The sequence below is a fragment of the Stegodyphus dumicola genome, chromosome 4, assembly GCF_044657685.1.
Source record: "Stegodyphus dumicola isolate Sdum_Otavi_A_Nest chromosome 4, ASM4465768v1".
Lineage (NCBI taxonomy): Eukaryota > Metazoa > Arthropoda > Arachnida > Araneae > Eresidae > Stegodyphus > Stegodyphus dumicola.
The window spans coordinates 233,052,138-233,066,151 of NC_140771.1; the positions used below are offsets into that span (position 1 = coordinate 233,052,138).

At 33.2% G+C, this 14,014-nt stretch overlaps 1 long non-coding RNA gene across 1 annotated transcript; it reads right to left on the reverse strand.

Annotated features, from left to right (window-relative positions):
• Nucleotides 1-365: 365 nt before the first annotated feature.
• On the reverse strand, nt 366-2,754 carry LOC146997839 (uncharacterized). Its single transcript, XR_015040548.1, has 4 exons — nt 2,401-2,754; nt 2,234-2,303; nt 776-853; nt 366-529 (listed from the first exon to the last, which is right to left on the reverse strand). It is a non-coding gene; the product is annotated as an uncharacterized LOC146997839 (long non-coding RNA).
• Nucleotides 2,755-14,014: the final 11,260 nt, after the last annotated feature.

Here is a 14,014-nt window from a genome sequence, read left to right on the forward strand (position 1 = left end):
AATATATATGGAAAAAATAATAGCCACATAATCACAGATTTCATTTTGTTATATTTTATTAACAAAATTTAAATTATTAAAGATCTCTTTCATGAAGGGAACATAAAACATCATGAAAACAATGAAAAAGAAGCAATATTTAAAAAAGATAGTAGGCTTAGTGATGAGGCTCCCATCAAAAGAATCGAACCCCAAAATATTTTCCTTTGCTTCAGTGTCCTGTCTGAAAATTTCACTGATTTCAATGAATATATTTTAAAAACAATCTTTTATTTTCAAGTTCTTTCATGCAAAACGTCCAAATTTGGTACAAATCAAATTCATCCCCCTCTTTTTTGATAGCTACAATATTATATTTAACAGTTTTAATAGCTATCAGTATGTAAACAACATAATGTAACACCATAAAAGAAAAACATAAATGATGACATTTTAATTTTGGCATAGAGAAATACATATTTACCCCAAAAGAGAGCTTGTATTTCTACCTTCTACGTCAGAGTCAATAACTGAAATGTCCAGATCAGAACTGAGAAGAAAAGAACCATAATTAGTTTAATTAAGATCCAATAACACGCTGACCAAGTATTAATTTAGAAGTCAAGCAACAAAAATCAGCATCATATTTCGAAATATTCACTATTTGAAAATATAACACTGATTTTGGTTGCTTGACTTCTAAATTAATACATAATTAGTTAACCATAATTAAGTAACTGTAAGAGTTTCAATATCATGCACAGCTAATACCTATTTTTGAAATAAACCAACTTACCTCAAGAAAGCCTGGTTTGTCTTAGGAACATTAGCTGTAACTTCTGGCGTAGAAAAGTCAAATTTTTCACTTCCAGACCTAAGAATGAAAGAAATAAACTGCTATAACATAATTTAAAAAAAAAAAAAAAAAAAAAAAACATGAATAAATAAATAACACATAACAAATTTAAGCATTAAGCTATGTATGACTACCACCCATCTCAGACAGTGCGACAGATATTGCTGTATACTGTTTCGCCATACCTTGTGTAGCTATTATATCATGCTGTATAACCGCAGTTTAGAAAAATTACAAAATGTGTTATTTATATCTATCTAAAATGGTACGTTACTACATGATTTGTAAGAATAAATTAGAGGGCTCTGCGAATGAAATTCCTTCCAATTAAAAAATGTAGGAATAAAGAAAATGCAGGAATTGCAAATGCAGAAATGGAAAAGGGATTATATTTTTTGCACGGAATCCAGATGACATATTTTTCAACATTTTAGAAATTTCAATATTAATTTTAGGGGCCTAAAATATTAGGCCCCTAAAAGCAGAATATAGTTTTTAAATGTTCAGACAATCTTCCTATGACAAGAATTCCTTTGAGAAGTACACATCTGAACCACAATTAAAAAACATGTACAAGAACAGAGCTAAGGACTTCTGTTTGCAGAAAGTCTGTCACATAACATATGAAAAGTTTCTTATTGGTAGATTTTTTATCAGACAGATATTTTATTGTTATATAGAGAAAGCATTCACTCCTTTTCTACTAGAGATAATTCAATTTGGACAATGGCAAAAAGGCTAAGCAAGCCTGAGCGTATTGGTCCCATTCTTGGTACTAGTATGGTTTACGCTCAAAATACACGGCAGATATTTTCTAATTACCTGCATCCCAATATCAATTCAATTCAGCTTTTGGTGGAATTTACCATTTGTGACATATTTTTCAAAAACTATACTTCACAACATGCATACATGACAAATACACAGAACCATAAATAAACAAGCAATAATATATATTTATATATAAATTTTACTAAATGATTATAAAATGTTCCAACGCTAAAAGAAAGTTTTAACATCCAAGTAAATGACATAATAAAAAAAAGCAAGTTGAACAGCGAGCACATGAATGAAATGTGCATACACCTGTAAAAATATACCATAGGTAACTGACAAAGCATTTCGTAGCAAACATATGACTATAAAATTTCCAATAACAGAATGTAATGATGGTGAATTCAATTTAGATCGCAAGAACATGCTCATACTTTTGAAAAGATTCAATTATTTCAGCAATTCCTTGTGAATTGGAATTTACCCTTTCAATATTTCCCAACAATTTAGTGTGAATGGAGGAATAAATTGTTATAACAGAATTGAACAATTATTAGCATCCCCTCATACACACACACAAACATACACACACAAAAAAAAAAAAAAAAAAAAAAAAAAACTTACTTTGTAAAAAAAATCATCCGGGCAATGATTCTTCTTTGACACAGATGCAGTTGTATCAATAATTTCTGACCTTCAATTAAAAAAATACGCATATTTTACTTCGGAATTAACTTACTACGAAATCATAAACACGAGGTAGTCGATATAAAGAATAAAATATTTCTCACCTTTCGAAAACATCCGCTTGTTCGGAATCTTCCACATCTCGGGAATTTAATTTCATATTTTTTTCTTGAGCTTGACGCTTTCGCTGAATTCTGGATCTCTTATTAACACCAGGATGTTTTTTCGGTCGTCCTTGATATTTTCGCATATTTTTTGCTAACTGACCACAGTACAAATAAATGTAAACAAACCGAGTGCGGAATAGCAATGCAATAGGGTTGCCGTAAACGTCATTCCGCTGACAGCTGACACTGTTTAGTGAAAACTGTGTATAAAGGAATATATGAAACGCTTCTAAATATTATTTAGAAAAAAATATGATTTATAACTGATATCAAAATCAATTACTTCGTGAATTTTTGCAGAAATAAGATTACAATGCTAAATTGTAACTCGTAGCGCCATCTATTGATGGCTTTCCAAACTACACATTAAATTACGTATTTCAAACTAATTTTTTTAAAATATAATATTTAAGTAAATTTCATTCCAAACCTGATTCTAACATTTTGATTCCAAAATTTACCTATTGCTTTATATTTCTGCCAAATTTCACGCAACATAGTTTCTTAATTAGCGATTCTGCGTGTAAACAAATTTTTAGTATTGTAATGCTGCTGTAGTAGACCACCTTAAGCGTGTTGGCATTTTTTTACCTGAGCTTGCATTTGGACACGGACATTGCCTGTTCAAGAGTTCGTGAAAAAACGGACGTAAAATTAAAAATAATGGATGGTCCTCTGCAAGGCAAGTTTTAAAATGATGGAAAGATCTACACAAAAAAATGTTGTGTACAAAGAGATCTTTGACATATTAATTAGCATTTTATTATTTAAATCACCTTTATTTATTGAGCTAGCGGTGGCTCTTAAGAAATGTACCGCCAGTGGTTTCCTTCATTGCACTCTACTTTAAGCAGTTAAGCAAGTAGAAGGGGAAAACCCCGTGGGGCAGTAAGCAAAGGGGGCGTCCTCGCCTCCTGCCCTGGGTAATTTAGTTTGAATTAGCCAATGAACAATGAACACCTTTGCACAAAACATTTTAATTACATTTATAATATCTATAACAGCGGTCATTTCGTATATCTTTCTAGTTCAAATATAATTAAGAAATATCTTGTCTGAAAAATGATGCTTTGATATACGAAAAAAATTAAGAGTGCGATTCTTAACCTCAGTTGTGATAAACGCGTCATCATGCTTTTCTACTCGGCCTTACCTTCAGCCACTACAGTCTTCTCAGCCATCTACGCTATCGTAAACTGTTAAAGTTCCATAGTCTACATCCATGCATTTTAAAATCATTACATATTTATAAAAATGTATTGTTAATTACCTACGATGAGAAGAATTAACACAAGTAATACATTATGCATAAATTGTATATCTTCTAAGTTTTATATAAAAGATGTTCCCCACAAATTTCAAAATCTTCTATTCAAAACTTACTATGGAATCATTTTCATTGAAAAAGTGCATACATAACATTTGTGAACTTACTTTTATCTTGTGGACTTACTGGTCTTGTGGCATCAAAAGACTTTAAAAAGCATTTTCATTCGACTTCAACTATTTTTATGAAAGGACTTTAAAACAAAAATTTCGCTTTTCAATGAACATTTTGAAGAAATTTGAGGACTTTTATGATTCGAATTTATTATTTAGATACTGTAAGATAATAATATTGTATTATTACAATATTATTACAATATTACAATATTATCAAATTTAAGTTTTATTTAACTTCCTAAAGGAATTTTTGAGAAATTTCTGGGAATTTTTAGAGATTTTTTAAGGACTTCATTTCAAAAAAATTTTGGGGAAATTTTACTTTAAAACTTTAATATTAAAACATTTCAGTGTTTCTTAATTACTTTAATTTTTTGCAATTTTCACACAAAAAATCTTTCACTTAATTTTTTTAACAATTTTCACAATTTTTCAACAGAACACACATTTCAAATTACAAACAGTTTACATTTTTTTCACATACCACTTCACTTTAATTTCCTTCAAGCAAACTTACATCTCTTGATTGGCTTAGTTACTTAACTCCCTAAATAATTGACATTACTACCTTTAGGATTTTTAATTTAATTTAGTTTTTAATATTAATCTTTACAAAAAAATTTTTTACTATAACAAAAATAGCAGCTTGACACTCAACTTTACCTACATAAGCGCCATCTATATAATTTGAAGAACACACTTACTTCTCTTTCACAACACTTTTGCAGGCCCCAACACTCATATAGTAGGTAAGTTAGAATTAAAACTTACTATTTACTTGCTTTAAATTTTTTTAAAATTTTTTATGTAGTATCTAAGTATTTTCTAAATATGAAAATATATCTTTAAATATATATTTGTTTTTTAAAAATTGTGAATTAGTTCTTTTTGTTTCTTATTGGTTTATATGTATTATGTATAGTTCTTTTATAGTTTCTTTTTATTGATATGCATATTCGTGTAGGGGAAGTTTCTGTAGACAAGGGTTTCCAAAATACATTGGTTTCTAGATTTTATTATTTTATAAAAAATTAATTTTTTAAAAAATTTAATTTTTTAAGAAAAAGTTTAATTCTTGACTTTACTTGCTTGTTTCTCAAAAGACTTCATTTGTATTTTCCTTTTTAAACTTTAAATGTTAATACTTAAATGTTAATTTCTAAGGGTACCACTTTATTGGAATTACTTTTGGTTTTGACTTTTACCCTTGCCTGCATGAATGACGAAACACGAATTGAATGATTGGAGAGTTAGGTTTGGAGGCAACTTCCCCTTGATAAGTATGTGTCCTGCCTACTCAACGGTCATTCACATATGCATTTTTTAAAAAAAATGTTTAATTTAATTTTAATTTATTAAATTAGTAGATTTATTTTCATGGATAAATTTTGCACTTGATTTGCTTATGCTTCTGAATTTAAATGATATTGTAGATTAGTTCGAGAATTAAATCTTTTACATGTTTGCACATTTTTTTAAAATTATTTTGGCTTTTTTCTTTTTTTTAGAATTTAAATTTGCTTTTTTACTTTTATACGTATTTGTTAAAAATTTTAATTTGTTTAAATTTAAATTTCATTCCTTGCAGCAATGGCGCAAAGAATATTTAATTAAATACGTATTTAAATACGTATTTAAATTTAATTTTTTTAATTAAATTCAATTTATTCTTATGAAACAATTGTATTATTACATATATTATTATCTTATAGTTCTAAACTGTACTTTTTCTTATAAGTTATATGTTTATTTATAAATTATAGGTTTCATTGTAAAAGTTACATAATTAAGCATTGTCTAATTATATGAGAAAGATCATGAGTTATGATAGGGCATAGTTCAAGCCTGTACGCTATGTCCTGGATGTTTTTCTTCATTGTCTTTCCTCATACTCTGAAATGTTCCTTGCTTCACTAATGTACTAATGCTTTGCTCTCCCGGCCTCTCGTTTTGAGGGGTAGGAAGATGTAAAATATAAAAAATACGATGGCTTTTGCTCTACGCGAACAGGCAACCTCTAATTAACTTTCCGCAATTTCAGTATCTTCCCCCTAGACCAGTGCTTTTGAGAACATTCTGGCATGTTATGTAATCGCTACTACAGTCAAAAGTCGTTAATCCGGACTCTTCGGGACTTCGGCGATTCCGGATTATCGGTTTTTCCAGATTATAGATCATCAGTTTAAATCTCGTAAGATGGCATGCAGAAATCCTAAAAATAAAAATATGAAACCGTAATTTATGAAATAAAGAACAATTATGATCTAAAGGGTATCAAAATTTCCAAAAAAAAAAAAAAGCTTAATATTGATTTGCTTACTTTAGTAAACATTTCTTTCAATGTAAGTTGTTTAAGTTGCTTCGTTTTATGTGATAATACTTTCTCTTTAACTCTATAAACAGACATAATTTCTTGTTCAGTTACAAAGTTCCGCTGTTCAAGTCCCGTAATTGCTGTGCCGAGAATACCAACTAACTTGTCGATCGAATTTTTTTCGTTTTCACTAACCTCTCTGTCACCTTCTTCATGTCTTTATCCATTTTTTGCAGCAATTCCACTTCTTGTTTGATGGACATAGAAACATACTTTCGTTTTGTAGATTCTTTGGGAGCTCCAGCATCGGAAATTCTATTTGACATAATCGAAAGTTCAAGTTTACTTTTATAAAATTGCTCTTTCAGTCTGCAAAAAATAATAAGCCGCATCCAATTCGAAGATTAAGGAACAACACAATCATCAACATTAACTGAAATAGAAAATAGATAATTAGACATTTTTAGCTTATACCGTCCGTTATACATTAAACGCGCACGCGAAAATGTACTCTGCGCTTGCGCACACGCATATGCTCAGTCGTAAAAGTCTTACGCGCACGCGTAAACGCCTATGCACATGTGTCAACGCGGCGCATGCGCAGAAAGTTTTTAGCTTTGAGGTCCGGATTATATATCATTCCGGATTATGGGTGTCCGAATTAACGATTTTGACTGCATAAATGTAGAGTTCGCGCCATTTTTCATGAGATTGCTGCCTGCCATCGCTGCTGGAAGATTTTGCGCTGATCTGTTCCTTCTTTCCTTCGTTAGAATAGTTATGACGTCGAAAGCTTAAATTTAACCTTATTTAAATCATTATTAGAAATGTAATTTTTGGAGAATCTAAAAGAATAGTGATCTGTCATTTTAAGTGAATAAAGATATGGAGTTTTGTAATTGAAATTAGCTCTCATATTTCTTTGGTTTTAAGATGCACAATTGTTTTTATATAAATGTAGCTGAAATCAGGTGCGCTTTCCAATCAGTGGCAATTTAAAACTGCAGATTTTTAAGATTTGTTAAATGGTCGAAAGTTATAGGTATTTTTATAAGCCAGTACTTTGAAGAGGAGTTCTTTTTATTGTCAATATATCGAAGCTGATAATCAAAACAAAATTCGCTAGAGGAAATTTTAAAGCTCGATTTTATTTTTTTTCTCTAAAAAGGTATTCCTTCTGTTAGTAGTACTGAAATTTAAAGCATATATGCCTTAGAAACAGTATCTGCTTAGAATTAGAGAAGTACGACTTATTAAAATGAATTAAAGAAAACAATTATTTATGAACTTTGTGATAACATAATGCTTTTAAGGAGCAAAGATTCAAAAATAAATTTTATTATTAGTCCAAAGAGGCTTCGTTTCAGAAGGACTATAGTTTTCGTTTTGCGATTTTGTGTCGGAATGCTATAAATGGCTGTATTATTTTTCAAACTGTTGCCACCAAATATTATCTCCCTGTATTATATTTGAATAAATTAAATATTGAAAAATCTGAATGAATATGTATATATGTTCTCGCATTGGGATAAAACAACGGTACCTAGAGCCATCCAATTTTGAATGTGTAATCCTAATGCGAATATGGTCATCTGAAAGCTCAAATTTGAAATTTGAAATTTGTTTTATTATCGATTTCATATTTTGAAAAGCTTTAGCGAATTTTTTATTAACAAACTTAACGTTTTAAAAGCGAGCAATGGCAGCATTGTGCAGAAAAAACATTTTTATCTCCAGCGCTCGAGACTGCGTATCGGAAATTCTAAAGATATGCTCAGTTTAAAATTATTCTGCGATATTGCTCTTGAAGGGAATTTTATGGTTTAAGTGCGAAGAACATGATATCTAATAAATAAAGGTAACAAACAAAATGTTAAAAAAACGCCACTTTGGACGTAATTTAAAATCTGAAACCTTTCAGATCTTCTTTCTTTTTTTCTTTTCCAAATTTCGTTAATGTGCTGCATTTTATTTTTTGAAGATTGAAGTGAGTAAGAGATACATCAGCAAATACTTGACACGAATTAATCTGAGTAGAGTAAAACCACTCATGGGTAACATACCCTTAATTCAGCTACCTAAGAACATCGTGAGTATTTGTACCTCAGAACATAATTAGCTGACGGTAATGAATATCACTGTCATGTTTCGAAAAGTGATCCCAGAAGATCAAAATTGCTCGGATCATTGGGTGGTCCTCTTATAAAAGTTTCTATGACATTTTTATTTTACAGACAATTACTTAAAGGGTCTCATTCACTAAATTTTTTCATGGATTTTGTACAAAAAGAAGCTACCTTCCTTTTAACATTTTTGCTATTCTCCCATTAGAGTAAATACATATGTAGCTTAGAAAAGATTTTGCTATCTTTATTGCACCCTCAAAATTACAATGTCAATAACTTGAATTTTATTCTCCGCGGACCTCAGTTTGCAAAACTGAAAGAAGGAGTCCCCCATCCTCCTGGGCGTAACCTCGTTTCATTCAAATTTTTTCACCCAAGTGTCCTGGCGGGACTTTCTATTGTTAATAACACCAAAATGCGAGATTTCATTTTCTGCTAAGCTGGAGATAAAATCTGTCATCCTACCGTCAGCCACTGGTCAAGTTAATCTACCATTTTCCCTCCTGTTTTTCTGTTGGTGTCTTTTATTTATTTGATTACCTTTTGTCCAGCGATCCCATGGGGATCATCCAATCTTCGGATTCATCCGGAAGTTTAATTCTTCCATCTGTGCTCTCTGTCAGATTGGATTATCGTTTCATCCAGTTCGATTGGTCTCTAAGACAGCACGTCAGCTTGTTTATTGTCTAATGTCCTTCTGGGGGATTCTTCTATGGGCAAAAGAAGACAAAATTTTCTCAATTACTTTTTTGTGCAGTAGACGAATATTATATATATATATATAAATATAAATATGTGTGTGTGTGTGGAGAGAGAGAAAAAGCGAGGAAGAGAGAGAGAGAAAAGAACATTTAGATAAATAGATATGAAGACAGAGGCATATTTAACGTGGAATGAAAACGAGACATCAGTATTGATCTTAGATATATACCATTTCCAGGATTTTCAAAAAATAAGCAGTAAAATATTTTTTAATAGAGTGAAAACTACGAGCGATGATAATTTAGTAAAAAATAAAAGCACTGATCTCCGCAAAGCAAAACTTTCAATTAATAAAGCATCAATGTTACTTTAATCATTTTAAAACATGCTTCCTAGTTTTATTAGCCCAAAGGACGTTGACCCAGAAGGGCTATTAATCGTTTTGGCATTTTGCTTCAGCTCCCTATAAATGTCGGTTCACTTTTCAAATTGTTGCCACCAAATATTAGAACTGTGCACTATATTTAAAGAAATTAAAAATGAAGAATCTGCATGTATGTTTCTCGCACTGCGAAGAAAACTACGAAACCTAGAGATATCATAAATTTTCAATAAGTTGTCCTCCACTAGAGTATGGGCATCTGGATGCCTGAACTTAGAATTTGTTTTATTATAGATTTCATATTTTGTAACACTTTAACGAATTTTTGATAAAGAAACTCAACGATTTTAAAGCGAGCAATGGCAAAACTGTACGAGGCAAAAAATCTTTTTTATCTCCAGCGTTCAGGACTGTGTATCGAGAATTCGGTGTCCGCCGATAACATCGCGGCAAAAACATCACAGACGAAAACGTCGCAGAGAAAACTACGCAAGGCGAAAACGTCGCGCTACAAAACATCGTGGTAGAAAACATCGCAAAGAGAAAACATCGCAGTTCTAAAACATCGTGGTACAAAACATCGTCGTCGAAAATAAAGCGGTTCAAAAACTTCGCAGTTTAAAAACATCGTCGTCGAAAATATCGTGGTAAAAAATAAAGTATCTACAAATCATCGCGTGACGATAATATCGGTGACATGCTTTTTCAGAGTTATTCCTATAATAATTTGCGCTCACAAATTATTATGGGAATATCTATTTACAGTTATTAAAGTCTGACAAAAGCATGTCTGCGATGTTATCGTCATGCGATGATTTGTAGATACTTTATTTTTTACCACGATATTTTCGACGACGATGTTTTCAAACTGCGAAGTTTTTGAACCGCTTTATTTTCGAGGACGATGTTTTTGCCGCGATGTTTTAGAACTCTCTTTGCGATGTTTTCTACCACGATGTTTTGTAGCACGACGTTTTCGCCTTGCGTGGTTTTCTCTTCGATGTTTTCGTCCGCGATGTTTTTGCCGCGATGTTTTCGGCTGTAACCAAGAATTCTATAGGTATTCTCTTTTTAAATTACTTTACGACATTGCTGTTGAACTGAATTTTATGATTTAATTGGAAGAACACGACATTTAATAAATAAATATAACACACAAAACGTTAAAAAAATGCTCCTTTGGGCTATTATAAAATCTGAAAGCTTTTAGAATTTTGTATTCTATATTTCAGTAGAAAATTCGCGGAGATGTTCAAGAAAACTTTTACTGACTTACTTTCTCTTTTTCCTATAAATATGCAAGAACAAATTCATTGAGGATTTCGGAAAATAGAAGAAGCTACTCATCTGCGTTGTTGATGGCACCGACACAAGTCCTAGTGGCCCTTTTACGGATTATACAAAAGATAGTCGTTTAAACAGGTCTGTCCTATGTCTTTGTCCTTTGGCGAGTTTAGAAAAAATACCAAATGTCCTTTATTTCGAAATCAAAATTCTCTTGCGTTAAATGATAACATTTTGCATTGTAATTTGAATAGCTGGCACAAGGCGAGCCGAAATTTAACTTGCTCTTCACAGTCATTGCTTCCGTTTGACTGCAAATCTCGATTCAGTGATGTACCCTGGTGTGCAAAAATTAAGGACGAAGTCAAATAATTAGCATATCAGCTGAACGAAGAGGCAGAGCGGACAGAAAGACCAATCAGGAGATTAAGTAAGGTGATGTACGGTAGCACATGCACAGATATGCAGGTAGACGTAATGGGGGAGTGTCTGAGTAGTATAAAGCATGTTGTCGGTGTAAGATCAGTATTTCTGGCAAAGAGATTGCACGCCGTATAGCAGTTAAAATCACACCGAGTTGCTGCCTCAGCGAGAAATGGCGAATAATCAATGTGTTAGACGACATCTGGATGCCTTTACCCGAGGTCGAATCATTGGGAAGTTGGAGGAAGGCCGCAGTGTGACAAGTGTAGCTGCAGAGTTCGGAATTGCTCACAGCATCGTTTCACGACTTTGGAGACAGTTTCAAACTACAGGAACAGCTATCCGGGGGTTTTGTAGTGGTCGTCCACGAGGAACCACACCCGCAGATGACAGGTATATTGCCTTACAGGCCAGAAGAAACAGGCGGCAGACAGCGGGAGAAATCGCTAAACACACGGCACAGGCGACTGGGCGACCGATATCGCGTTTTACCGTGGCCAGAAGACTGCACGGTGGTGGTCTGTTTGCACGACGCCCTGTACGGTGTGTACCTCTAACGCCTGCCCATTGGAGAAGGCGTTCTCTGTGGTGCCGGAAACACCGGAATTGGAGAGACAATGAATGGGGACGAGTACTCTTTACAGATGAGAGCGGATTCAGTCTGAGCAGCGATTCTCATCGCATACTCATCTGGAGAGAGCGGGGAAACCGCAATCATCCCTCGAACACCTTTGAAAGGGACAGGTATGGAGGTGGCGGTGTTCTCGTTTGGGGAGGAATTATGCTTGGTAGTCGTACAGACCTTCAAATCTTCGACGCAGGTTCAGTCGACGGGATCCGTTATTGTAACGAGATTCTTCTTCCATATGTGCGTCTTTTTAGAGGCGCTATGGGTCCGCAGTTCCTTTTCATGGACGACAATGCACCATGTCATCGCACAGTAGCTGTCGAACAGCTCTTAGAGAGTGAGGATATTGAACGTATGGATTGGTCGCACGATCTCCGGATCTCAATCCCATCGAGCATGTATGGGATTTTCTAGGCAGACGCTTGGCAGCTCGTACCTTACCATCAGTAACGATTCCGGAGCTTCGATTAACGCTGGAAGACGAATGGGCAGCAATGCCTCAACAGCTCATTGACACCCTCATTCTCAGCATGGGCAGACGCTGTGAAACCTGCCTAGCAGTCAGGGGAGATCATATCCCCTATTAAAGACCGGATGTTTCTTGCTGGACACCATCACAGGGATGTTTCGGCCTTCAGTCGCATTGCGCTCCATGCTACTTTTTCAATAAAGCTTCTTTTTATCCCTCTGATTTCTCTTTAGTAATTGTTGCTTACATTACTCATGTCCTTACGTAATGCGGATCTTACGGTATTAAATGTGTTGATTTGGAAAGCTTTTGTACACAGTTATATTGAAAAAAACCGTCTCGTCCTTAATTTTTGCACACCAGGGTAGTTCTCCCGGCTTAATAACCTAAAGAAATGCCATATTTTTTATTAATTTCGGTTTCTTCGCTACCTGACTTCATGATCGTCGAAAATGTCAGAAAACATTTTGATTGTCTGAAGGGGAAACCGGTTTACATGTTTTATAAGTACATTGCAGTTAGCAGCACTGCTTAACTATCACTTTTTCTTTTCCTTCATTTTTTGTATAAGATGTCTTTCGTATGCATTTGTTTCATTCGTTCTAAAGTACTTAATTAGACTGGCTAGACATAATATTGTCGCCCAATCAGAATAGTGGAAGGCATGAATGTTTGTAAATGTATTAGTATCGGTGCGGCATGGTGGCACTCTAAATATGCGGCAAGCCGAAAGTCCTCTCGTGTGGTTTGGTCATGGACACTTCATACTTAGAAAGTCCTCCACGAAGGCATCTCTCCCTCCCGTGTAGTACCTTAGAGCAGAACACGTAAATAACAATAACATAAAATAACTATTAATAAACTAAACGAAACTTTATACATCCATTAAATGCTGCAAATGTATTAGTTCTGTAGTGCATTAAGCAAAGTAATAGAAAATTAAGATACTGAATATAAAAAAACAAAATACATTTTTAGTATTATTTTGTTGCTTTTTAAATGCATTTAAAGTTGCCAATAGGTTTTTTTTTTTAGTACTCAAAATCTAGTAGTGGAAAAAGGTATTTTTTGTTACTGCAGATCGATTGTTTTGGTAAATTACATATTCAATAAAATAAAAACTGATAGGGATAAAAATTCTAATATATTTCGGTGCATGAAATTGAATAAGTAAGTTCTTAACAGTTCTTTTAAATTAATGTCTTCTTATTTTCTTTCAGATTCGATCGATGGGAAGAAGCAAAGCTACCTTGACAACGAAGAACCATAAAAGAAATAGATGAATACTGGGCAATTTCAAAACCAAAACATGAAAAATGATATACAATAGCTTAAAGGTTTCTGGTAAATCTTGGTTCCTTTCTAACAGCTTACAGCCCTTATCACACAACTGCAGATGCCCACTAGAGCGATTTAGCGTTGATGGCGTACATCAAAGCATAAGAACAAGCTACATTATGAATATTCAAAAACATATAAAAATGAAATATGCCACAATCGCGTCTGCAGTTTTCAAATGAATTTATCTTCACTGCAGGCCATGGTGTGGTTTTATATCAAGCTATTTATCCACCTCAAATTGACGCAGACTGTAAAATAAAAATTTGTGCTTTTGAAGCGGATTGCAAATAATTTTTATTGCGTATTTCTTTCTCTTGCTTAGGTTGTAAGGATTTTAAGTTTTACTAACGTTTGTTTTATTTTAAAACTTTACTGTCCTTTCTTATTTTCCACTTCCAGAATAAACGCGGTTAGTTTTAGTATGTAAATAGAGCTTGTA